Genomic DNA, 25,263 nt, shown 5'->3' with positions numbered 1-25,263 from the left:
TTCTCCAGGATAGATCATATCTTAGTCCACAAAAACAAGTAAGATTGCAATCATATCCATATCATTTCATACAACAATGTTATGAAACTAGAAATCAATAATAGAAGGATTTTAGAAAATTCACAAATATGGAATTTGTGATTTTAGAAAATTCACAAATATGGAATTTGTGAAAATTAAATGTCATTCTCCTAAACAACCAATGGATCAAAGAAGAAATCAAAAGGGGAATTAAAAATAACTTGAGACAAATAACAATGGAAACAAAACATACTATAACCTATGAAATGCAGCATATGCAATTGTAAGAAGGAATTTTATAGGAATAAATGCATACATTAGAAAAGAAGTCCCCAAATATATAGTCTAACATTATTTCTTAAGGAATGAACAAAAGAAAAGCAAACTAAACCCAAAAGTAGCAGACAGAAGAAAATAATTACAAATCAGAAAAAAATAAATCAAATGGAGAACAGAAAAACTACAGAAGTAATCCATAAAACAGGTTTTTTAAATAAACAAAATTGACAAAGTTTTAGGTAGTCTACAAAAAGAAAAAAGACTCCAATAAATGAAAAATAAACATGAAGAAATTAAAACAGACACCTCAGAAATGAGATAATATTAAGGGAATATTATGAATAATTACATGCCAACAAATTGGATAACCTAGAGGAAATGGATAAACTCCAACAGGATGTAATCTACTAAGAGTAAATCAGGGAGAAGTAGAAAGAGTGAACAGACAAATACAAAGAAATAAATTGAAGAATTAATCAAAAACTTACCCCCAAAAGAAAACTCAGCACCAGGTGGCTTTACAGTGTAATTCTACAAAATTCAAAGAACTAATACCCGTATTTCTTATACTCTTCCAAAAAATAGATGTGGAGGAAATACTTGCAAACATATTTTATGAGGTGAACATCACCTTGATACCAAAGCCAGGCAAAAACATCACAAGAAAAGAAACTACAGCCCAATTTCTCGGATGAGCATCAATACAAACATTCCCAATAAAAAGGATTAGCAAACATATTCCAATAACACATCGAAAAGATTACACATTATGACCAAGTGGGATTTGTCTCTGGCATGCAAGTCTGGCTTAAAATATGTAAATCAATAAATGCAATATATCACATTAACAAAATGAAAGATAAAAAAACACATGATCATTTCAATTGATATTGAAAATTTTAAAAAGGTCAATGATATTTCTTAATAAAAACTCTCAACACTTTAGGCATAGAAAGGAAAGTTCCTCAACATAATCAAACCATTTATTAAAAACCCACAGCTAACGTTATAATCAATGGGGGAAATTGAAAACTTTTCCACTAAACTTTGATTGAAGGCAAGCACACCCACTCTCATCATGTCTATCTATAGACTCTAAGTACTAGCAAAATCAATCAGAAAAGAAAAAGTAATAAGAAACCCTCCAAATTACAAAGGAAAAAAGTCTAATTATTTTTATTTGCAGATAACATGATCTTATATTTTTAAACCCCAAATATTTCACAAAAATAACCATTAGAAGTCAGAAATGAATTCAATAAAATTTCGGGACACAAAATCAGTACACAAAATTAGCAACATTTTAATGTGCTAATTGAAAATGAGTATATTGAAAAAGAAATTATAAAATCCCATTCTTATAGCATCAAAATAATAAATACCTATGAATAAAAATGTAAACAAGGAGGTAAAATATTTGTACACTGAAAATTATAAACATTGATAAAAAGAAATTGATGAAGACACAAAAAAGTAAAGATATTTCATGAACATAGGTCAGAAAAAATAATACTGCTTAACTGTCCATAGTGCAAAGGCAATATTCAGATTCAATGCATTGCCTATCAAAGTTCTAATTACATTCCTCACAGAAATAGAAAAAAAATCTTAAAATATCTATGGAATCATAAAAGACCCCCAAATTGTTGAGTAGCCAAAACAATTCTGAGAAATAGAAACAAGGTTGGAGGCATCACATTTCTCTTATTTAAAATTGTATTACAAAGCTATGTTAATCAAAATAATATAATACTGGCATAAAAAACTAACACATACACCAGTGGAATAAAATAGAGAGCTCAGAAATGAATCCAAATATATATGGTCAACTGATTTTTAACGAGGGCCCCAAGAAAACACAATGGAGAAATGACAGCCTCTTTAATAAATGGTGCTGAGAAAATGAAATTTCTACATCACAGGGAATGAAATTTGACCATTTTAGCATACACAAAAACAATTCAAAATGGATAAAAGACCTAAATATAAGAACAGAAACTATAAAACTTCTAGAGTAACTCATAAGGGAAAAGCTCCTGGTGATGATTTTTGAGATATAACACCAAAAGCTCAGGCCACAAAGGAAAAAATAAACAAATGCAAGTACACCAAACTGAAAAGCTTCTATACAACATGGGAAAATGAGACAGCAGCCTATGGATGGGAAAATATATTTGCAAACCACATGTCTAATAAGAGGGTTAATATCCAAAATTTATAAGGAAGTCATGCATCTCAAAACTGGGAAAGTAGAGAGCATTAGGAGATATACCTAATGTTAAATGGCAAGTTAACGGGTGCAGCACACCAACATGGCACATGTATACATATGTAACTGACCTGCACGTTGTGCACATGTACCCTAAAACTTAAAGTATAATGAAAAAACATGAGCAAAAGACATGAATAGACATTTCTCCAAGGAAGACATAAGTGCTAACAGTTATATGAAAAGGTGCTTAACATCATTAATCGTCAGAAAAATGCAAAATGAAACTACTATGAGATACCACCTCACACCAACTAGAATGGCTATTAAAAATCAAACGATAACAAACGTTGCCAAAGGTGTGGAGAAAAGGGAACTCATACACTGTTGTTGGGAATGTACACACAGTCATTATAAAAAACAGCATGGTGGTTTCCACAGAAATTAAAAATAGAACTACCATGTGACCCAGAAATTCCTCTTCTGAACATGTACCAAAAGAAAATGAAATCACCACCTCATCAAGATACCTGCACTCCCATGTTCTCTGCAACATTATTTACAGTAGCCAAGATATAGAAACAACCTAAATGTTCAATGACAGGTGAATGGATAAAGAAACAGTGGTACATATGTACAGTGGAATTTTATTCAGCCCTAAAAAGGAACACAATTTTGCTACTTGCCACCACCTAGACCAATCTTGAGAACAGTATGCTAAGCAAAATATGCCAGATATAGAAAGAAAAATATTGCATGATCTCACTTATATGTTGAATATAATTTTACAGCTCAGATATACAGAGAGAGAGAGAGAACAAATCAGTGGTTACCAGGGATAGGGTAGAGAGAGGGAATGGAGATATGTGGTTCAGAGGATACAAAGAAGCAGATATGTGGGATGAATAAGTCTAGAGATCTAATGTCCATCAAGGGACGTAAAGGTAGTAGAATAGTACCATATATGGAATTCATACTAAATTTGATTTTAGCTTCTCGCCACAAAAACAAAAATAAATCGGTAACTGTGAGATAATAAATAAGTTAATTTATTTCACTGTAGCAACATTTCTACCATCTATGTGTATGTATCCCATATCGCCATGTTGTATACTTTAAACATACACAGTAATTTTTTTTTTAAATGAAATTTACCTTAGTTGGCTTTCTTATGCCTTCAGATTGTGAAATGCATATACAGTTTAAATAAAATTTTTACTTTTCCTTTAGTTTTCTGGGCCTTATCTGAGAATACACGGTAACCGCCAAAAATATAAAGTTTTTTTGTTTGTTTGTTTTGTTTTTTGTGATGGAGTCTTGCTCTGTTGCCAGACTGGAGTGCAGTGGTGCAATCTCGGCTCACAGCAACCTCCGCCTCCTGGGTTCAAGTGATTCTAGTGCCTCAGCCTCCCGAGTAGCTGAGATTACAGGCACATGCCACCACACCCAGCTAATTTTTGTATTTTTAGTGGAAACGGGGTTTCTCCATGCTGGCCAGGATGGCCTCATTCTCCTGACCTCATGATCTACCCGCCTCGGCCTCTCAAAGTGCTGGGATTACAGGCGTGAGCCACCGCGCCTGGCGTGTTTTGTTTTTTTTTTAAAAAAATTATAATGTATTCATGCTATTTCAATTACATAAAATCAAATATTATCTGGTAAAACATTTCTCTAATGAGGTTGAATATGTTAATTTGTGAGGTAAGTGGAAAGGGTAAGAAGTGGCATGTGAAACAAAAATAACTCTTTAACTGATTAATAAAGCACCACTTCACCAGCCGCAGTTCACTGTTTTTATATTGTTAGTTTATTTCCACTGAGTTTGGAAATTCCTTACTACCATTATTCAGTCAAATATATAAGTATCTAGTTAAAGGTGATTTACACATGCATGAGTGGCTGAATGTTTTCCCTTTTTCTGCTTCTGAAAGTGGCATTTGCTTCTGGATTCCATGCTTTGTGTATATATTCAATGGATAAATTTTTGGTTTGTATTTAAGAATGTTAACATGCTCCAGAAGAAATTTAGAGTAAACCTATCTATACAGACCACCAAACTGAAAAATCATTTTAACTTATGTTCCAGATTTCTGAGCCTTATTTCATACAAGAGTATTAAAGTTAATGCAGTTTAACTTCCAGGAAAACATTCTTGTAAATCTCTATTTCTATTTTATTCAGAGTTTTAAAAATGCACCAGAGTGTTGGTATTTTTATCAATAATGGCCTAGTTTTGGAATGTCCTATTGAAATCCCTGAGACAGAAAGATTTGATTTATTAATATCATCTTGCTTTTAATGGAAGAGTCGTATTAGTTATCTGACATACTTTGGCTCTGTCTCCCGACCCAAATCACATCTTGAATTGTAATGCCCAGGTGTCCAGGGAGGGATCTGGTGGGAGGTGATTGGATCATACAGGCAGACACCCCCCATGCTGTTCTCATAATAATAAGGGAGTTTTCATGCGATCTGATGGTTTAAAAGTCTGTGGCAGGCCAGGCACAGTGGCTCACAACTGTAATCCCAGCACTTTGGGAGGCCAAGATGGGCAGATCACAAGGTCAGGAGATCGAGACCATCCTGGCTAACACGGTGAAATCCTATCTCTACTAAAAAAATACAAAAAATTAGCTGGGTGTGGTGGCGGGTGACTGAGGCAGGAGAATGGTGTGAACCCGGGAGGTGGAGCTTGCAGTGAGCCAAGATTGCACCACTTCACTCCAGCCTGGATGACAGAGCGAGACTCTGTCTCAAAAAAAAAAAAAAAAGTCTGTGGCAATTCCCTCTTCACTCACTCTCTCTTCTGCCACCTTGGGATAAGGTGCCTGCTTCCCCTTCGCCTTCCACTGTGATTGTGAGTTTCCTGAGGCCTCCCCAGCCATGATGCAGAACTGTGAGTCAATTGAACCTCTTTCAGTCTCAGGTAACATCTTTATAGCAGTGTGAGGACAGACTAACACATCATCTGTATTAGTCCGTTTTCACACTGCTGATAAAGACATACCCAAGCCTGGGCAATTTACAAAAGAAAGAGGTTTAATGAACTTACAGTTCTACATGGCTGGGGAGGCCTTACAATCATGGCAGAAAGTTAAAGTCATGCCTCACATGGCGGCAGAAAAGAGAAGAGGGCTTGTGCAGGGAAACTCCCATTTTTAAAACCATCAGATCTCGTGAGACTTATTCAGTATCACAAAACAGCATGAGAAAGATCCTCCCCCACGATTCAACTACCTCCCACCAGGTTCCTCCCACCATACGTTGGAATTGTGAGAGTTACAATTCAAGATGAGATTTGGGTGGGGACACAGCCAAACTATATCATTATATTTGCTATGTAATAAAATAACACAAATTTTGTGTTTTAAAACAAGATTCATATTTTGCAGGGTGGAATCTCCGATGTGGATTGACTGAATCCGTTGCTCATGGTCTTCACAATGGGTCAGTCAAGGTATCAGCCAGGGTGGTAATCTAATCTGAGGCCCAGGGTTTTCCGCCAGGTTCACTGGCTATTGGAAATTCCTTGAAGTTGTAGGAATGAGGTCCTCAGCTTCTGGAAACTACCTATTATTCCTTACCACATGGTCCTCTTCACAACATGATAGTATGCTATTTATTTCAAAGCTTGGTCTTTTCCAAAGACCAAGAGAAGTGTCTACTACTTTCTTTCTCTTATCTTTGTCCCTCTTTTACAGGGTTCACTTTCTTACTACCTGCTTACATGCTTATGAAAGCCACCCAGGATAATTTCCCTGTTGGTTATCTCAAAGTCAATCAATGAGAGATCTTAAATGTATCTGCAAAATCTATTTACTTTTGTCATATAATGTAATCTTGTGTCCGGAATTTATTCCTTCTGGTGGGTTCTTGGTCTCTCTGACTTCAAGAATAAAGCCGTGGACCTCTGCGGTGTTACAGCTCTTAAAGATGGTGTGTCCAGAGTTTGTTCCTTCAGATGTTCAGATGTGTCCAGAGTGTCTTCCTTACAGTGGGTTCGTAGTCTCACTGACTTCAAGAATGAAGCTGCAGACCTTTTCAGCGAGTGTTACAGCTCTTAAAGTCGGTGCAGACCCAAAGAGTGAGCAGCAGCAAGATTCATTGTGAAGAGCGAAAAAACAAAGCTTCCACAGCGTGAAAGGAGACTCAAGCAGATTGCCGCTGCTGGCTTGGGTGGCCAGCTTTTATTCCCTTATTTGGCCCCACCCACATCCTGCTGATTGGTCCATTTTACAGAGTGCTGACTGGTGCATTTTTACAGAGTGCCGATTTAGTTGGACACAAAATTTCTCCAAGTCCCCACCCCACCCAGAAGCCCAGCTGGCTTCACCACTCAGTCTAGCTAAGGCATGTGTACTATGGAGTAGAAATCTTGCAGCCACCTTAGAATCCTGCCTCCCATGCAAGTTCAAATGGAATTTCTAAAACAATAATAATAAAGATAACCATTTCAGGAAGACAAGTGTGCAAACCAAAGTGTTTAAGAATGATTATACTGTGTGCTTGTATAATTGAGTGGTCAATTAGACATTTAATTTTTTCATGTGAACATAATAGATATTCCCCCAAAGAGATAAAGTGAATTTCAGGTTTATGGAGAGGGAACAACATTAAATCAAAACACTGTTTTCTCACATTTTTCAATCTGGTTACAATTTGTGGAAGAATTTTCCATCCTCTACAAGAAGTAGAAGATATTCGTTGAAGGCAGTTGGAATTAAATGCAATTAGAAAAGCTCTGATTTATATTGCTACCCAATTTTCTTCCATTATCTTGTAAGGAAATACCTTAAAGGTGAAAGGAGAATTCTGAATTAATTTTTCTGTCACATGAAGCACATTTACCAGTTTCAGCCTAAAAACATGTAGGGAGCTCTAGCAGTTCTGTTTTCCACTACTTGCTTCTAAACTAAAATAGACAGTAAATAATATAGTCTATAGTTGCCTGATTTATCATTGCAATTACCTAATTGAGTTTTCATTGCTCAAGTATACTTGGTCTGTTGGATGGCACTTCAGAACATGGTTATGTTTCCTGTTATAGTATTCAGCATCTTAGAAGAGCTTATATTATGTAAAATATTTATATGAACACTGTAGTTTACTGTAGAATTACACAACTTCTTATTTTTTTAGAAAGATTGATGCATATCCATTATGACATTTTTTAAAAATAAAGATGTGTGGATAAGTGAAAGATATAAAAGAAAAAGTATGATATAGAGTTGATCTCCAGTAAGATTCACTCCACTATCAGAGTTCATTTTGCTAAACAGTTTTTCATTAAGTAAATCAGCATTTGAGGATATCACTATAATTATATATCCCTTAATGTAAAATTTATTCAGTATCTTTGTCAATTAGTTAGATGGAATTTCAACTTCCAATATTTAACATGCATATGGTGCATACTTCAGTGTGAAACTTAAATCCTTCAGTTTTGCTTTACATGATTAACATTTCACCCAGCCTAATCTATATATTTGGTTTTAAACTTCTGGGATGGTCTGTGATGCATGCTTTGAATGAAAAACAACAGCCTCAACTCCGAGAAGATGATTTTCTTATGGTCTTACCACCAGAACTGATCCATCTGCTTTCAATTTCTTGCACTTTAAAATTCACTTGTATATTTGTATGTGTGTGATTCATTCACATTTTGGCCCCTGCAAAAAGCTTTGGTTACCTATCAAACACAATATGAAATGCTGTCAGTTTATTCATCTGTCCCTTCATGTAGAGAATTGAGAAGGAGGCTGTGGAAAGCAGCTATAAACTGCTGTGGAAAACAGCCATTTCTGAAAAATTCCTAGTATTGAATTTCAAAAACTCAAAGCAGCATAAGATCAGCCCAGAGTGCAGTATTTCTCTGTGGTTTAAGAACCATATTACGTAGTACATATATGTTCTTTTATTAGGTTAAAATTTCAATATAACTAAAAAAATTTGCTAATCCTCTCATTTATTCTGTTTCTCTTCATTTTTCAAGTACTACACATTACTGTTATGTTTCTGTTGCTAAAATATTCTATGCAAAGTTTAAGTAAGAATATTCCTAAGTAACCAAAGGTTTAATTTCTAATTTCCTTTACCAGAAAATCGCAAAAGAATAGGGCTCACATTATCTATAGTAAAAAATGTTATTCTTAGAGAAAAAGCTTCCTTCCTCAATTCCCTGTGTCAGTGACCCTCTCCCAAACCTAGTTGATAGACTATTTGAGAATGCGGCATACACCATCAACCTGTATCTTTATGAATACTACATTGTAACTTCTCAGTAACTTGAAACCAGCACATAGACTTTTGACTTCTCATGCGGATGGTCAAATGTTACTTTTATGGCATTCTTTAAAGGAATCTGCATGCAGTTTTTTCCTGAGCCAAGGCCATCTTCAGAGGATTATATAACACCCAAGGTTGATCTGGTGAGTATAAAATAACATATCTTTTTTCATGGGGTGGAAGATTTATCACTCATTTAATAGATGTATTATATTTGCAACAAAAACAATATGTGAAGCATTGTAGCAGTGTCTGTTATTAAAAATAATGATCAGTGACATCATTAAGAAGTGAAAATAAAACTATCAGATACCTATCAGAATGGCTAAATTAAAAAATGTACAACAAATGCAGATGATGGTAATGATGAGGACAAAGTTGATTATTCATTCATTGCTTGTGAAAATAGAAGATGGTTCAGCCACTCCGAAAAGCAGTTTGGCAGTTTCTTAAAACTATGCATTTGGACTATCACCTGGCAGTTGCACACTTTATCACTTATCTAGGAGAAATAAAACCATGTGTTCACACAAAAACTTGTACAAAAACTTTCATAGAAGCTTTATTAATAATTGCCAAAACTTTAAAACAACCTAGATGTCCTTAAATGGCCAAAGGTTAAACAAACTCCACATACAGACCAATGAATACTACTCAACAATAAAAAGGAACACACTATTGATGCATTTCATCACTTGAGTGGATCTCCAGAGAATTATACTTACTGAAAAAAGAAAATCACAGTTACATATTATGTAATTAAATTTATATATGTTCTTCTAATACTGCAATTGTAGATATGAATAACAAATTAGTAGTTGCCAGGAGTTAAGAGATTGGGACCTCTCTTAAGAGAAGGGTGAGTTTGGCCATAAAGGTATAGCACAAGAGATCCCTGAGGTAATGGAACAGTCCTTTATCTTCAATTGTGGTGGTGAATGCATAAATCTACGCATGTAAAAAGTTGCATTGCACTACCTATGCATAGTAATATATGTAAATACTGATGAAATGTAAATAAGCTCTGTGGAACCAATATCAATTCTCTTGTTTTGGCATTATCTGTAATTATGCAATGTGGTACCACTGCGGGACACTGGGTGAAGGGTAGAAAACACCTCCCTGTACATTTTTAAAACTTCCTATGAACCTATAATTATTTCAAAAGAAAAATTTAATAATGCAAGAATAAGTGTGCAGGATCTACTTAGTTTTTATCCTCTAAAAATGTTAATCTAGGCAGTGAGAAATTTGGTAAGACCAGATATTATAAAAAAACATAAAAATAGTAGGATAAGAGTATTATGAGAAAATTTAGCATAATGTATTCAATTAAAATTGAATAGGGCTTAAACTTAAATTAATGAAAAAATAAAGCAAACGTTTAGTAGTAATTGTCTGCTATGCTATACTTTAAGATTGATACTCAACATAATATGTTTTGAATCCACCATCTACACCATAGTGTACTTACCTTCTTGACAACCCTTATTTTTTACCAGATATATTCTCCAATAAAGATGAGCAGATGAGTCTCAGTGTCTGGAAAAAGGGAATATGGTTTCAAATAAACAATAGCACAGGCAAGAAAGAGATAATGACTAAAGAAACAGCCAACATTTGAAGAGGAAATATAATGCCCTTAAGTTTATGTAGGAAAAGGAAAGAAGCAAGGAGTGAGAATAGAGACAAAAGGTCAGTAAAAATTATGTTGGTTCTCTTCACTGTAGTATCATAATTCAGATTAAAGGGCAATCGGATCACTCATTAGGTTTGGGAAACTTCTCATGCAATGTAGCTTTCCTCATGTTTCTCAAGATGTAGTTTGGAAAGTTCTTTGTGCCCACATTACTCATGGCATCTGAACTACAGGGTATCCCATGCCTTGGATTAGAAGTAGATGAGAAATTATAATTGGAAAGAAAGAATTAAGAGCACCGTCACAGAGACAGGTTTTCTCAGTTCTGCAAGGACAGCAACATGCTAACAAAATGGGTAGGTCCTAATAGGCCTGTCATTAAGATCAGAAAGTAGTACAGGAAGAACACGAGAAAGGAAGCTGTGTACAGTCCATGACCCTCCAGAGAAGAAATTTTGCTGGAAATCCATGTTGACTGGTAGAGACCAGTTGAACCTGAGTAAGTAAGAGCTCAATCAGAAGAGATTAAACATCAGTCCTAACATCAGGACTCAAGGATGACTCAAAAGCATCCATTCTCGTCTGAACTGTGTCTTGCCAGAATTCATATATTGAACCTCTAACAGCTAATTTAACCGTATATGGAGATAGAAACTTTAAGGGGGTTAAATGAGGTCATGTGAGTGGGATCTTAATCCCACAGGATGGTTGTCTTTATAAGACATGGATGAGACTCCAGAGAGCTCTCTGTGTCATCAGAGAAAAAGGCCACAGAGGGACACAATGAGAAGATATCTACAAGCCAAAAAGTGTGGCCTCCCTAGAAACCAATCCTGGCAATACTTTGATCTTGGATTTCTAGCCTTCGGAAAAGTGGAAAAATTAATATCTGTTGCTTAAGGCATCCAGTCTGTGGTATTTTGTATGGCAGCCCTGGTAAACTAATACACCAACCTCTAAAAATCTTTCTAAATTTTCTTTGCACCATATTTTGGAAATTTTCTTATTAGATAATGAAAGAAAATTTAATGACATTATAAATGATATATAAAATATGTAAGGGAAAAAATTTGATAGGCATAACTCTGCATATAAACTTTGAATTGATTAGTTTATTTACACAAATCTGATTTAAACCAAAAGGGACTCCTTTTGTTTAAAAAAATGTTATTTTTAATTCGAACATTAGTTTTCCTTAAGAAATGAGTGTAAGTGATATTAATAGCAATATTAAGATGAGCTCTAGATAAGATCTAAGTAGATATTTGGCATAACTCAGTTGTAGTTTATCAATTTAAACCATATCACCCAGTTTTTAACATCTGCAAGTAAAAAAGTTATCCCAAAAGGATAAAAATATGCATGTGCCATAGATTTATTAAAATAATAGTAATTATTTGCCATAAAAATTTATTATAGACTTTCTATAATTTTGGGATTGTGATATCTTATACTTTAGTATAAGCTTATGAATATATACTTCCTCTTAATCTTGTACCTTTATTGAGTTTGATATCTTTATAAATCCTTTATGTTAAATTTATAGTGTGATACTAAATTTCAGATCAATGTAATGGGTCTCAACATTTTCAGTCATTCTTATCAACAAGAAATAGGTTATAAATATTATCACATAGTAAATGGAATGGTGTTCTCTAGCACCATCTAGCTTACTTTTTGAGCAATTCACAGCAACAAAATTTAACAATTGGATAACAATTTTAGATAGTATAACTATGAAGGTCAATGAAGATAGGTCAAAATGATTAACAGTATTAATGCCATTTAAAAAATTACTACATGCACACTGTTGCTTTCTCATAGCATTAAGGGATTTGTCCTTTACTGCTGTCACTGCGTCTTAAAAAAATCATTTTCTATCTGCTAATTGCCAGAAATACTTCATTTAAAACTGTAGGAAGATCCACTTAATTGCCCTGAGTTGCAGATAAGCTTTAGAACTAATGTGTTTTTATATCAATAAAGATTGAGAGCACTATATAAAATAACTCATAATGTTCATCATCTTTATATCATGAAATACATGTCATTGGCATTGCCCTGATAGAAAAAGCTAAGCCATATAGAGAGCAGAGAATTCAAACTTACACTTAGTTTATGAAGACAGGTAGTCATAGGAAAATCACATCCAATGTTTGCCAAGTATCTTCTAGAAGAACGTATTTGAATTAATTTCTGTTTGTGATACACTAGAATATTTACTAGTAGTTTGCATTTAGGTGACATAATTTAAATTTATCAATTCTGATTGTGGGTGGCCACTTTTCATTTTATTCTACAATACCTTCACGTTGCTATTTAATCTCTAGTTGTTTCTAGCCCTGCAAATCTATTTAGGAAAAAACATAGAACTCTGATAAATGCAAAATATGTGCTAGTACAATGTATAAGAACCCTTGATGAATGTTAGCCAGAAGAAAATATTAAAGCAAAAGGGATTTTGAAACCAACTTAGGTTGTAAGAAGCTAATAATATGGATATTCAAGCAAATATTTAAATATTTTGATACATTGTATTTATGAGAATGTAATTTGGCTACCTTATTTTCAATGAATGCAATAAAGTATGTTTAAAATAATTCATCAGTACTAGAAGTTGTAAAATATTGTTAAATGAGTACATTTTTCCAATATTCTTTTGAAAAAAGAATCTCTTCCAGATATGGTTGGCTTGAGTTGAAACTTAAAGTGAAATTTAATGGAATTAGTCTGGTTACTCCAATTATATAAAATTCTAAAATATTAGAATAATTAATATTCAATCTTATCAATTCATTTGCTTATTAAACAAGTAATTACTTAATGAATATTATTTACCAGTCACTGTTTTACATGGCCAGGATTCATTTGTACTTAATGCAATTAAAGCACTTGATGTGGTGCTCTTAAAGAGCTTATATGTTAATATGGAGATACAGACAAATTATATATGTATACAGGTGCATGTGTATGTGTGTCATATGCGAGATAGCACTAAGCACTATGTAGGGAATTAAGTGACGTGGCAGTGATTTTCTTTTGAGATAGTGATTTTTAAAATTTCTTTAGATTGCATAGGCAGAAAGATGACATTTAAACAGAAATTTGAAATCATAGAAAAAGGAAGAGGTATATTCCAGGAAATCAGAATACCTATTTTGCAGACTCTTAAGTTCCTAAGAGTTTGTCATATTTCAAAACTATTGCTAAAATTTGGGATCAGCATGGTAGGTAAGATAAAAGTGTGATGGCATCTATGGTTGGGGCCAGATCAAATAAGGCTTTCATAAAGAGGGTAAGGAGTTTTGACTTTCATTTCTCTCATCCTCCTTCTCATCTTCGTTTCTTCCTTCTTTTCTTCCTTCCTTTCTTTTTTTCTTTATTACGGTAAACCCTGTGAGAGATGGTGGTGGCTTTTATTAGGATGATAGGACATATGTAAGGACATGGGCAGAGTCCATATGTGTTTGAACATACTAAAATATATTTTCTGATTAAATAAGTTTGGGAGTGTGTGATTGAGAAAAGTGAAGTATCAAGGGCAACACAATTAAATTAGGTTTGACAGTTGCTGCTAGTGTTTCCTTAAACATTTTAATGCTAGCGCTGCCTTTTACAAAACTGAGAAACAGGTGGAGGTTTAATTTAAGTGATGGCAGAATCAATATTTCTGTTTTGGCTTTTTCAGTTTTGAGATGTTTTTCTTGTTGAGCCGTCAAGTAAGTAATTATTGATAGGAGACTAGTGTTTGAACGGGAAGTCCCCGTAGAAAATACAGCTTTTGGAACTGTCTACATATTAATGCAATTTATGCTCTAGAAACAAACCTATAAGCCTTCTTAAAACATTTTCAATCACTGTTTTTATGTGACATGAAAAAGAGAAAATTCTAATTTCTATTTAATATTTTCCTATAAAAATAGCATATTGATTATTGGAAATTTAAAGCTAAGTAAGAAAAAAGCATAGGCCAACATGAATGAGCACAATAATTAGTATCTTGGTGTTATCTACAGATTTTCTATGCAGAAAACAAATTATAAAGGTGGAAACTTCATTGTATAACATGATTGCAACTAAAACATCACCAACCACATTTGTTTTTCTTTAGTTAGGAAGTAACATTTTAAAATCTAACACTAGCTCCATTAAAGAACACATCTTTACCCCATTTATCATTTTAAAAATGTCTTTCCCCCATGCTATTAATTTTACCGGATTTCGGACTCAACACTCCAATAGATTACATAAGCAGAAGTGATATGTAGCTACAATGGCTCATGCTTAGCTAGATACAGAGTACAGAAAAAGCAGCACACAATACAAAATACCCAGATTGCTGTCCTCATCCAAACATTTAGCATCTTCTCTGCTAGCCTGTTTTATAGGGAAGGATGCTGCTACTTCCCTATGCTTAATTTAATTTACAATATTTTGCTGATAACCAGGCTTTCATATCTCCCCTCATTATCATCTCAGCATCTGCCTTTTTCATTTCTTGATCATTGCCCGTAAGATTAAAAAGTCTATTCTGGAGCAAAGCCTTGTTTTTTGCCCTATGTTCTGCCAATGTGAAAACAGCTCCAGAGTCATATCTCATATTTATACAGAATGCCAAATCCCGTTCCTTTAATTGTCTCAGCTGGGGAGCTAAGAGTGCATAAAACAGCTGGTGGCAACTGAGTACACAGCAGATAGGTAGGGTAGACTCTCCTACAAAGTGCAATGCTGTACTGAGTTTTCAGTTAGGGGTTCTTCCCTCTGGAGGAAACCAGCACAATTGGTTCTGTTAAAACTCATTTACTACACACAACCACCTACCAGATGGTAGCCTCTGACACCAGAATGTGCCTGAGGCAGAATTGTGGCTGTAAAGATGTACATGTAAATGTGATAGGGTAAGGAATTTTTTTTAGAAGCAACTGAGAAAGCATTTAGGAAACGGAGGCTGTAACTTCACCCTTCAGACCCAGTGGTGATGTTGCTGTGCTTTGCAGTTAGCAGAAAAACTGAGATGCCATTTTGCTCATTTGTACATATGTTAAAGATCTATTTTAGGTCTTCATTGTTTTTCTATGAATGTGCAACATGATTTTAAAAACAAAATACCACAAAATATTGCATATTTTGTTCATAATGCAATCTTTTGTTTTGGGGTGGCTTCTATTTCTAAAGCTATGGATTAATGTCACTTTAAAGTTTAATGCTAGTAGAAAGTCACTTTTGGTTTGTCTATTATCTTTGTCCTCATAGTGTACACTTAAAGAATAGATAAATTCAAGCACTTACAGTCAATTAATTATCAAAAGGTGACCAAGAAGACACAATGGGGAAAGTTTCTCCGACAAAAATGAAAAAAATTTCTCCAACAAAATGGGAAAACTGAAAATCCAAAAGCAGAAGAATAAAACTTATACACAAAAATCAACTAGAAGTAAATTAAAGATCTAAACTTAAGACCTGAAATTAATCCCCTAGAAGTAAACCTAAAGGAAAAGCTCCTTGACATTGGCCCTTGCAATGAAACTTTGGATATCACACCAAAAGCTCAGGCAATAAAAAGAAAAATTAACAAGTGGGACTACATCAACCTAAAAAGCTTCTGCACAGCAAAGGAAACAATCAGTAAAATGAGAAGGCAACATATGGATGAAAAGAAAGTATTTGCAAATCATGTATCTGATAAGGGGTTAATATCTATGATATAAAAGAACTTCACACACTCAATAGCAAAAAAAAAATGAGTCAAGGACCTAAGTGCCCAAGTACAGTGGCACCCATGTGTAACCCCAGCTACTCAAGAGGCTGAGGCAGGATAATTTGACCCTAGGAGTTTGAGGCCAGCCTGAATGACATAAAAACCCTATAACTTAAAAAAATAAAAAAGGCCAGGCACAGTAGCTCACGCCTGTAATCCCAGCAGTTTGGAAGGCCGAGGCAGGTGAATCATGAGGTCAGGATATCGAGACCATCCTGGCTAACACTGTGAAACCCTGTCTCTACTAAAAATACAAAAAAAAATGAGCCAGGCATGGTGGTGGGCGCCTGTAGTCCCAGCTACTCAGGAGGCTCAGGCAGGAGGATGGCGTGAATCTGGGAGGTGGAGCTTGCAGTGAGCCGAGATCAGGCCACTGCACTCCAGCCTGGGCGACAGAGCAAGACTCCGTCTCAAATAAATAAATAAATACAAATAAATAATGAAAGAAAGAAAAGAAAAATTGAGCAAAGAACATGAGTAGACACATTTTCCCAAAGAAGACATAAAAATGGCCAAGTATATTGGTCCGGTCGTTGTGGGAAAGAGTATGAAGTTTCCTCAAAAAAAATTTAAAAATAGAACTACGATATCCTCCATCAATCTTTCTTCCGGTTATATACCCAAAGGAAATGAATTCAGTATGTCATAGTGACATCTGCACTCTCATGTTCATTCACAATAACTAAGATGTGGAAACAACCTAAGTGACCATCAATAAATGACTAGATAAAGAAATTGTGCTGTATTGACCATGGAATATTATAGAGACTTTAAAAAGATTCATTTGCAGCAACATGGATGAGCCTGGAGAACATTATGCTAAGTGAAATAGTGAAATAAACCATGCACAGAGTAAAAAATACTGCATGATCTCATTTATGTGCTGAATCTAAAAAACATGAATATATAGAAATTGATAGTAAAATAGTGGTTGTCAGAAGCAGGAAAGGATATGAAGTGGGAAGAAGTGGGAAATAGGGTACAGACTTTCAGTTCTGTAGGATGAATAAGTCTAGAAATCTAAGGTACAGCGTGGAGACGGTAGTTAATAATATTGTTTTGTAGAGCATTTGCTAAAGGATTAGATTTTAGGTGCTGTTACCACCAAAAGTAAAGGAAAATAAAATGTAGCTGTTAGGTGATGAATGTGTTAATTTGCTCGACTGTAGTAATCATTTCTCTTTATATATTTATTTCAAAACATTATGTATACCTTAAATACACACAATAAAAACAATGAAAGGTCATATTTACTGTGCATCTATATTATTTTTGCTCATTTCTCTAGAGTCTATCTATATATGTTTTTTCTATTGGTTTAAAAATTAAATTCAAACTTGGATGAATCCCATGGGACATAAAAAAAGGTGGGAGGGTTAACAGAAATATCTTAGTGCTGCATTCCATTTTATCAAAAAATACTAATAATAATCCCACTCGATTGAGACTTTTTTTTTATTTTGAAGGTCTTACTAGTATCATTGAAATTAAAGGTGAATCTCCCCAAAATGTAACAGATTGCTTATTCATATAAAAAGATAACTATTTTGATTATTTTTAGAAGTTCCATAATCTGAAAGAGAATGAATTAAAATTAAAAGAATACTATAAACTTTTAAAGAATTCAAAATAACTATGCTGGGGAAACTGAATTGTTAAAAAAAAAAGGTCTTCTGGTGAGTTGTATAATTTTTTAAAGATAGCTTTTGTTGTTGTTTCTGAAATATCGGAGTGTTGGAATTAGGACTCAAAAATTTTGATGGGTGATACAAGTCAATTTGTAATACAAGTTATTTGACAATTAGCTATACGTGTAATAATGTCATCTATTTATTTATTAAATGTATTGATGGTGTACTATATGCAGAACCTGTTGAAATTCTAAGGGTCTATTGCTAGGCCAATAAGCAAACAGTTAATTAAAAAGAATGTATGAATTATAGCTCTATGGCAGAAATGAAAAGCTGAATTAAATCGCTGAAAATTTTAAAAATAAAAAATAAAAATTTGCCTGAAAGTTTATGACTATTACGTAATATGCATAATGGGGAAACAAGAGAACCAATTCTGTAAAAACTTCACTGAGAAGCTCACATTCAGGGGACAGCAAAAACTTATCAATACAGAATAATATGAACAGAAAAAAATGACAATAGTCAAGTTCCTTCAATTCTCAGCAGCAAATTCATTTGATCTCGGATTGCATGGAAAGTATACATCCATCCATTTGCTTTTATTCAGAGATATTTCTGAGGGGAATTTTGCAAGACTGTTGTTCTGGAAATTAGCTTTCAGAGTTGCATATGCCAGAACGGCATTCTTGGAATTTGTTTTAAAGAGAATCCCGTTGAGATGTTAAAGAAATGCACAATATACACCAACACAAAGTTATTTTGAAATCAAATAATAAAAGATTTCTTCATGTATATTTTATATCCCTACTTAATAATAGAATAATTTATATTTTCACGGTATGTTTTTATTATGTCAGTTCAGATTATTCTATTTCTCATGTGATATCAGCCCAATTTCATACACTACACATTGGGGAAATAATAGGGAAAAGTGAAAACATAGTGTTTATAAGCTTGTGATAGTGTCTAGCTCAAAGGACAACTAGGCAGTTTCTCCTGCATATTTACAGAAGGAACAAGTGGATTGTTGAATTATTTACTCATTTCTAGCCCACAAACTATATTCAATAATAGATAATGAGGGATGTCATAAAATTTTGTCACAGATAGAAAAGAGCAAACATATCAGAGTATGTATATATAAGCACATATAATAACACTGTCTTATTTGTGACATATTACAGACGTGTTGTTAAAGTTGCATACTTTCTTTATATAGAAATTAACATATTTATGAAAATATATGAAACGCTATCATGAGTACATAGTAATACTTATTTTTAATTATATGATGAGCTTCTAAGAAATAATGTTGAATTAATTTTAAAATTAAGAAGAGAAATTGTTATTTGGAGATTTACTTTTCAACAAAAAGAGCTGTACTTCATATTAAAAGCAAAATAAACTTGTACTTCAAAATATTATTTCAGCATATATTAGCATCTTTATGTCTTTCTGTTTTTTCTTTCTAAATATACTCAACTAACTCAACAGTTACAGTGATTAATTAGTAGACTGAACTTAGGACACCTCAAGTATAGATAGTATTTATACTAACTGAACCCTGACATTGGATGGGCTTTATTTAAAAATAATGTTTGTTGATTTTACAAACTATTATATTTACTTCTATTTTGTTTTAATTTCTTTTAAAGTTTCTCTTTAATATTCTTTGATAAATTAACATAGGTAATAAGTCTAATATATTAATATAATATAAATAAAAGACCAAATACAATGAATAACTCTCTGTGGACCTTCCACAATTTAATAATATTAGTTTCCAAATTTGAAATACCAGCAAATCATGAAACATTTCTTCCACACAATTTATGATAAAAATATTAGTTTAAATTCAGTCACATTGTGATAAATATAACATGCAAGTACACTACATTTTTTTCTAATACTGATTAGTGTATCACAGAATCAAATTCATATTTGCATGTCACACTTTGAGTTTTTGAAAAAGAACACAGGAAGATTTTATGGCTAAAAACAATTCCAGTTGATATATATTGAGATTTAACAGATTGCCAGTTCCTTAACTAACTATTGGCAGCACAACGAATTAGACAAAATTTAATATCTAACGATCCTAACTTGTTCAATTTACAGATCACATAAATCAATTTTATTATTTTATAAAGAAACAAACCAAAAGTTAGTAAGAACAGTCTTGGACAAACTTACAGAGCCCATAAAACTTACAGGCGAGTATAGGAAAAGTGCCTTGACATAAAGCACAAGGGCCAGCAACAGTGGGAAAGATGTATAAGGGAGTATGATTTCTTACCACCACTAAGCTGGAAGGAGCAAGGGGATAATGTGATTGATGAAAATCAGGAAGGGGAGGCTAGGGAAAGTCATTTTCCAGTAGCTATGGCCTTTACTCTGCCGCCACGAAGTGAACCTAAAGGAAATAAACAGAAGAAATTAATAACACATCCGTACACTCCTCCCTTCCTCAGATCTACTGCTTGACTTTAGGTGTGACTTACACTAACTGGAAGCAAGGAAGCAATGGAGCCAAATAATATATACAAAACAGTCAACATCTAGAGGCAACGTATAGCATGGTGGAGAGTAATTCTGGACAGGCAAATGCATGATATCCACATTCTCCACCCTTTTGGCCCTCAGCATCTACTCCTTTTTTTATTAAGGTGAAAACCTTGTACTCCCAATACAGTCTCTCATAATCTATTATGTAATCATAGGTGATATTAATTTGATTATACTTCTTCCTAAAACCTAAAATACTAGGTACGCAGTGTTCTTTATATAAGGTAGTGGGAAAGGGTTGGTAAAATGAAATAATTTATTAATGTAAAGCATATTACCATAGTCCTCTCTTTTATATTTAGTCATAAAGCCTAATATTCTAAACATGTTAAGCTTCTTCCTACTACATGTTCCCTTTAACTTCTGCAGGCATCTCAGCTGGACAGGGTCCTTTTGTTAGTGGAGAAACAAACGTTCACTTCTGCATTATGTAAGTCCTTGTGAGTCTTGTCTTGAGTTTCTGAAGGTGTTGTATTAGGATCATCGGAGAGGGACAACTAAAAAGCACCTCAGTGAGTTGCACTGGATAGAAAAAATTTTATTTTCCCTATTATGAGGCAGTGAGCCAATTTCTTCTAGAAAGTTAACAGAGCAACCTTCTCCTCTGCTACAGATTCAGTGGACGAAGAACCCAAAATATGTAGGTTACAATCTCAGCTTCTAATTAATCAGACACGTGATTTGCTTCTCTCAGAGAAGCATTCATCCCTCACTCCCTAGGACCTGAAAATCTTAAAACCCAAAGCAGAATTTCCTCCAAATGAATTGATAGTTGTAATTGTGTGATAATACAGTCACACCTCCTTCCCTTCATTTCCATATACTTCGTCTATGGCATAGATGACATTATAAAGAGACTTTGGTTTAAGGAATATACCCTAACATGGTAGAGAAACTCCGAAGTGTAGGTTCCTTAAATAAACTTTTATTTGGCTGTTTCACCATGTAAGCTGCTTCTAGGTGATGGAGTATAGTGAAACTCCATCACCTAGTGGTAATGAACCTATTTTATCTTGCAGTACAATCACATTTGAATAAAGTTACATCTTTAAAACACAAATCTGAAAATAACTTTACTGCTTTTAAAGCATTCAGTAATTTTTCATTTCCTCTAAAATCTAGCTCCAAACTTATAATATAAAATACAAATGTAAGATCAGGCTTTAGTCTTTCTGTTTTCTTTTATTGTCTACTAGCATTTTGTAGATTCTCAAAATATAGCTACATGAGACCACTTGCTATTTACATTTTTAATTTTTTGGACATTTGGCTATAGTCCTGCATTTCTGAAGATGCCTTATGTCACATTTGTACTTATCCAACACTCATTCTTCAAATTCGATTCAAAGGCTATTTCTTCTGAATTAGTTAGGCCTTTAAAGCAATTTTATAATTTCTCCCATTCTGTATCTTTTTTAAAAATCTGCTGAAATCTCAATGAGAGCAATCAATATTACATGTACCATACCGTTCTGCAACCCTGTTGCTCACTTCTGGGTTTAAGCTCCTTGAAGCCAGGGAACCATGGTACTGATACTTTTCAATCGTTATTTGTTGGATTTAAATTAGCGCAAATTTGTATGTTAAGAAAAACATGATAAAATCATAAATGATGGCCCATCATACTTTATTATTAAGGCTTTCAATTTGTTTTCCATCTTTTCTTCAGGGACCTATGTTATAAGCAGAGTACTTAAGTGGTGCTATTTGCATTTCTGATGTTGTATAATGCATATTTGATTATTCTCTGCTATCAACTTTTGCAGAAGTGGCTGCTCCAAGTAGAGAGGCAAAACATCTTCAAAGTCTCCTGCTGACTTAGCGAACACTGTAAATACTTTTGAATAGGTTACTGAGTACTTAGAACTTATTTGTTATCAATGATGATTAAATCAGCAAACATGTATTAAAATGTGGGTAAACCTACAGTTTAATAGGATAATAGCATCTTACTGTAAGAGTGTGGGATCATAACTACTTTCAGTGTTTTAAAGTATGTGTAACCACTTAGTTTTGTAATAAATTTTGCAAACTATGAAGGCATTAAAAATATGAAAACTATTTTTAAAACTCCAGATAATTGTTCAAAAATATTCATTTGTCTATATTTTCTGATTTTGTTACGTTACAAAATGTTCATTCAATAATTATGTGAAGCTGAAAACTGAAAATTTCAGTTTCCAAAAGCACGATGAAAATTCCCACTTATTTACAGTAGATATTAATAATTTGTTGGGAAATAATACAAATTGGTTGGATATTGTAGTTTTATTAGCAATAAATAAGACGATAATATCCACAAATTTAGGGTAAACAAAAAGTTTATTTTTTAGGATGATATTATGGCTTTGTGTAATTTTTATTACAGTTTAAACCTAATGTCTTATGTAATCATATCTTGGAATTAAATATGGAGGTGTATCAAATATTTGCTGTCACCTCAACTTTCAAAGCATAATTAGTAGTGTAAATGTGCTGGAAATTAGAAAAATAGTTTGCTCATTCATTTGATTATTCATCAAACTTTTATTGCTTTTTTTATTCATTCAACAAATACTTACTGTATACTGACTATGCAGGAGCATTTGAAGAATCTCTGGGAACATAATGATAAACAAAACACTGATAGCCCTTCAAAATGCTTAATGATCATGGAGAATCTAAACAAAGTACTACAGATAGAGAATAGCTACCTAGATGAATGAATGGATGGTTAGATACATACATACATGCATACATAATAAGTGTGTAGTTAAATAGATTAGTTAATGTGAAGAAAAACTGAAGATAAAATTAATGAGTATAACAGAAATATCTAATTGAGATTTGAGATTCAGATTAGGTATATCTGAAAAATGAAAAGCTATGAAAGGTAACCCAGTAACCAAAGAGAAGGGCATCCCAACAAAAGGGAGGAATGCTTGCTTTGGTGTGATGAATACTTTACGGTGTTCAAGGAACTAGAATAAAAAAGTAGAACTAGTTTAATGAAGGGAAAAGTGGAAGCAAGAGAGACTAGATTTGAAAGTAAGGCAGGAATAGAAAATAGCAAAGAGGAAACATGTAGACTTTGTGAATTTGCCTAATTGGTATGGAAAATTATTGAATTGCTTGTATCATAGAAAGGTTGCAGTATTATGATTATTGAAAAAATCACTCTACAGAGAAAATTTAGGGACCAAACTTTGGTGCTAAGAATGGAAGAAGGGAGACATGTAGAGGCTTCAGGTCGTGCACAATGATGGTGGCTATACAAGGATGGTGATGGGGGCTAGGAAAAATAGTGTATACATGTAATATTTATCCAAGATGTTAGATATGTATAAAATGGTAATATTTTGAATACCAAAGTAGGGAGGAAATTGACAGATAAGATTATTCAAAGATAATTAATCCCCTAGCTTTTAGGAAGAACCAACTTGTTAGATGAAATAAAATTTATTGAAATGAAGAGACACAGAGAGTCTAAACACAGACTAAATTGCTTCACTAAATTGTTAGGAGCTAGGTTGTAGGACTGGAATGGGGAAGCGGTAGGATGGGAGATGAGTCATTCATTCAATTTTGAAGATATTAATCTTAAGGTGGCTAAGAACATATGTACAATGGACAATGCAATATTGCATTTGAATATATGGATCTGGATTGTTACAAATAGAAAATATAATTTTGATAGATGATACCAGATGGTTTAAAAGACTTGTAAATAAATTTATCTAGAGCTGGAGTTGACATGATAAAACAGAGTGTGGAAATGAGTTTGTCTAGTATTGATACAGCAGGTTGAATAGTTAGAGCTATGAAATGATAGAGAGGAAATATGTAATCTGATGAATATTAAGAAAAGAAAGTATTTCAAAAGAAATATTAATTCAATTGTGTGATGTCAAGCTAATTGACTAAATATGTTAAAAATAATAACATCAAGATTACTGATCTATTTGTTTATATTTCATGGAAAGACATATAATTTGCCTGCATGTGTTATGCCTAAAATTAAAACTAAGGAGGATTTAAAATATTAATAAGTTGCATTGCATCAATAGATTTTAAAAGAGAACCCTTAGAGAAAAATAAAATTACATGTGAGTTTCCTTATAAAATGAAACTGATCTATAGCATTAATTAAATTTAGAAATTGTTTATGTTATAATCAGTCTTTACAGAATGTACAGCATTGCATGAACTTATGAAAAGAGAGTAATACATGGATTGTTATCAATGTTAAATAAGTATGGTATAATAACCTGTTGAATTTTAATGATCATATTTAGAGATAGTGAGGTTCAAAGTTAAAACTGGCTTAAATGGTTTATAACAGGTAAACTCCTGAAATTCTTCAATGTATAAAATTAGAGTTAAATTTGTTAAAGATAAAGCCTTAATGACATTCAGAACAAAAGAAATATCCTTTGATCCATAACCACTCCATGTTTTGCTGGAAATGCATTTATGTTTAATAGCAATTATTAGAATCAAAGCAAAATTAATCCTCATTTCATCTGTAGTTAAAAAGCACCTGCGTGGCTTTTACAAATTCAAAGATCGAGATATATAGAATTCTGTTTCCTACCTACTCCATTATTTCAGGATTCCCTAGAAAAGCTCCAGTCTTACAAAAGCAGCTGCTTGTATTTAGCGATAATCCTCTGTACTATTAGTTTTGCCTTTTGGGATAGGAAATTGATTACCTGACCTTAACATAGTGAAGACTCTGTGTGTGTCTTTCTCTCTGCCTCAGACAGTAAATCAGTTATGTAAACAGTGAAAAATAATTAAGAGTACAATGATGATTTTAGTTTTATTAGAAAAACTAAGACTTTCATTGGTTTGTTTTTATTTTCCCTAGCAGGTTACAAATTCACATGCTGCT

The sequence above is a fragment of the Pan paniscus genome, chromosome 14, assembly GCF_029289425.2.
Source record: "Pan paniscus chromosome 14, NHGRI_mPanPan1-v2.0_pri, whole genome shotgun sequence".
In the NCBI taxonomy this organism is placed as follows: Eukaryota; Metazoa; Chordata; class Mammalia; order Primates; family Hominidae; genus Pan; species Pan paniscus.
Note: the sequence above shows the minus strand (reverse complement) of the source record.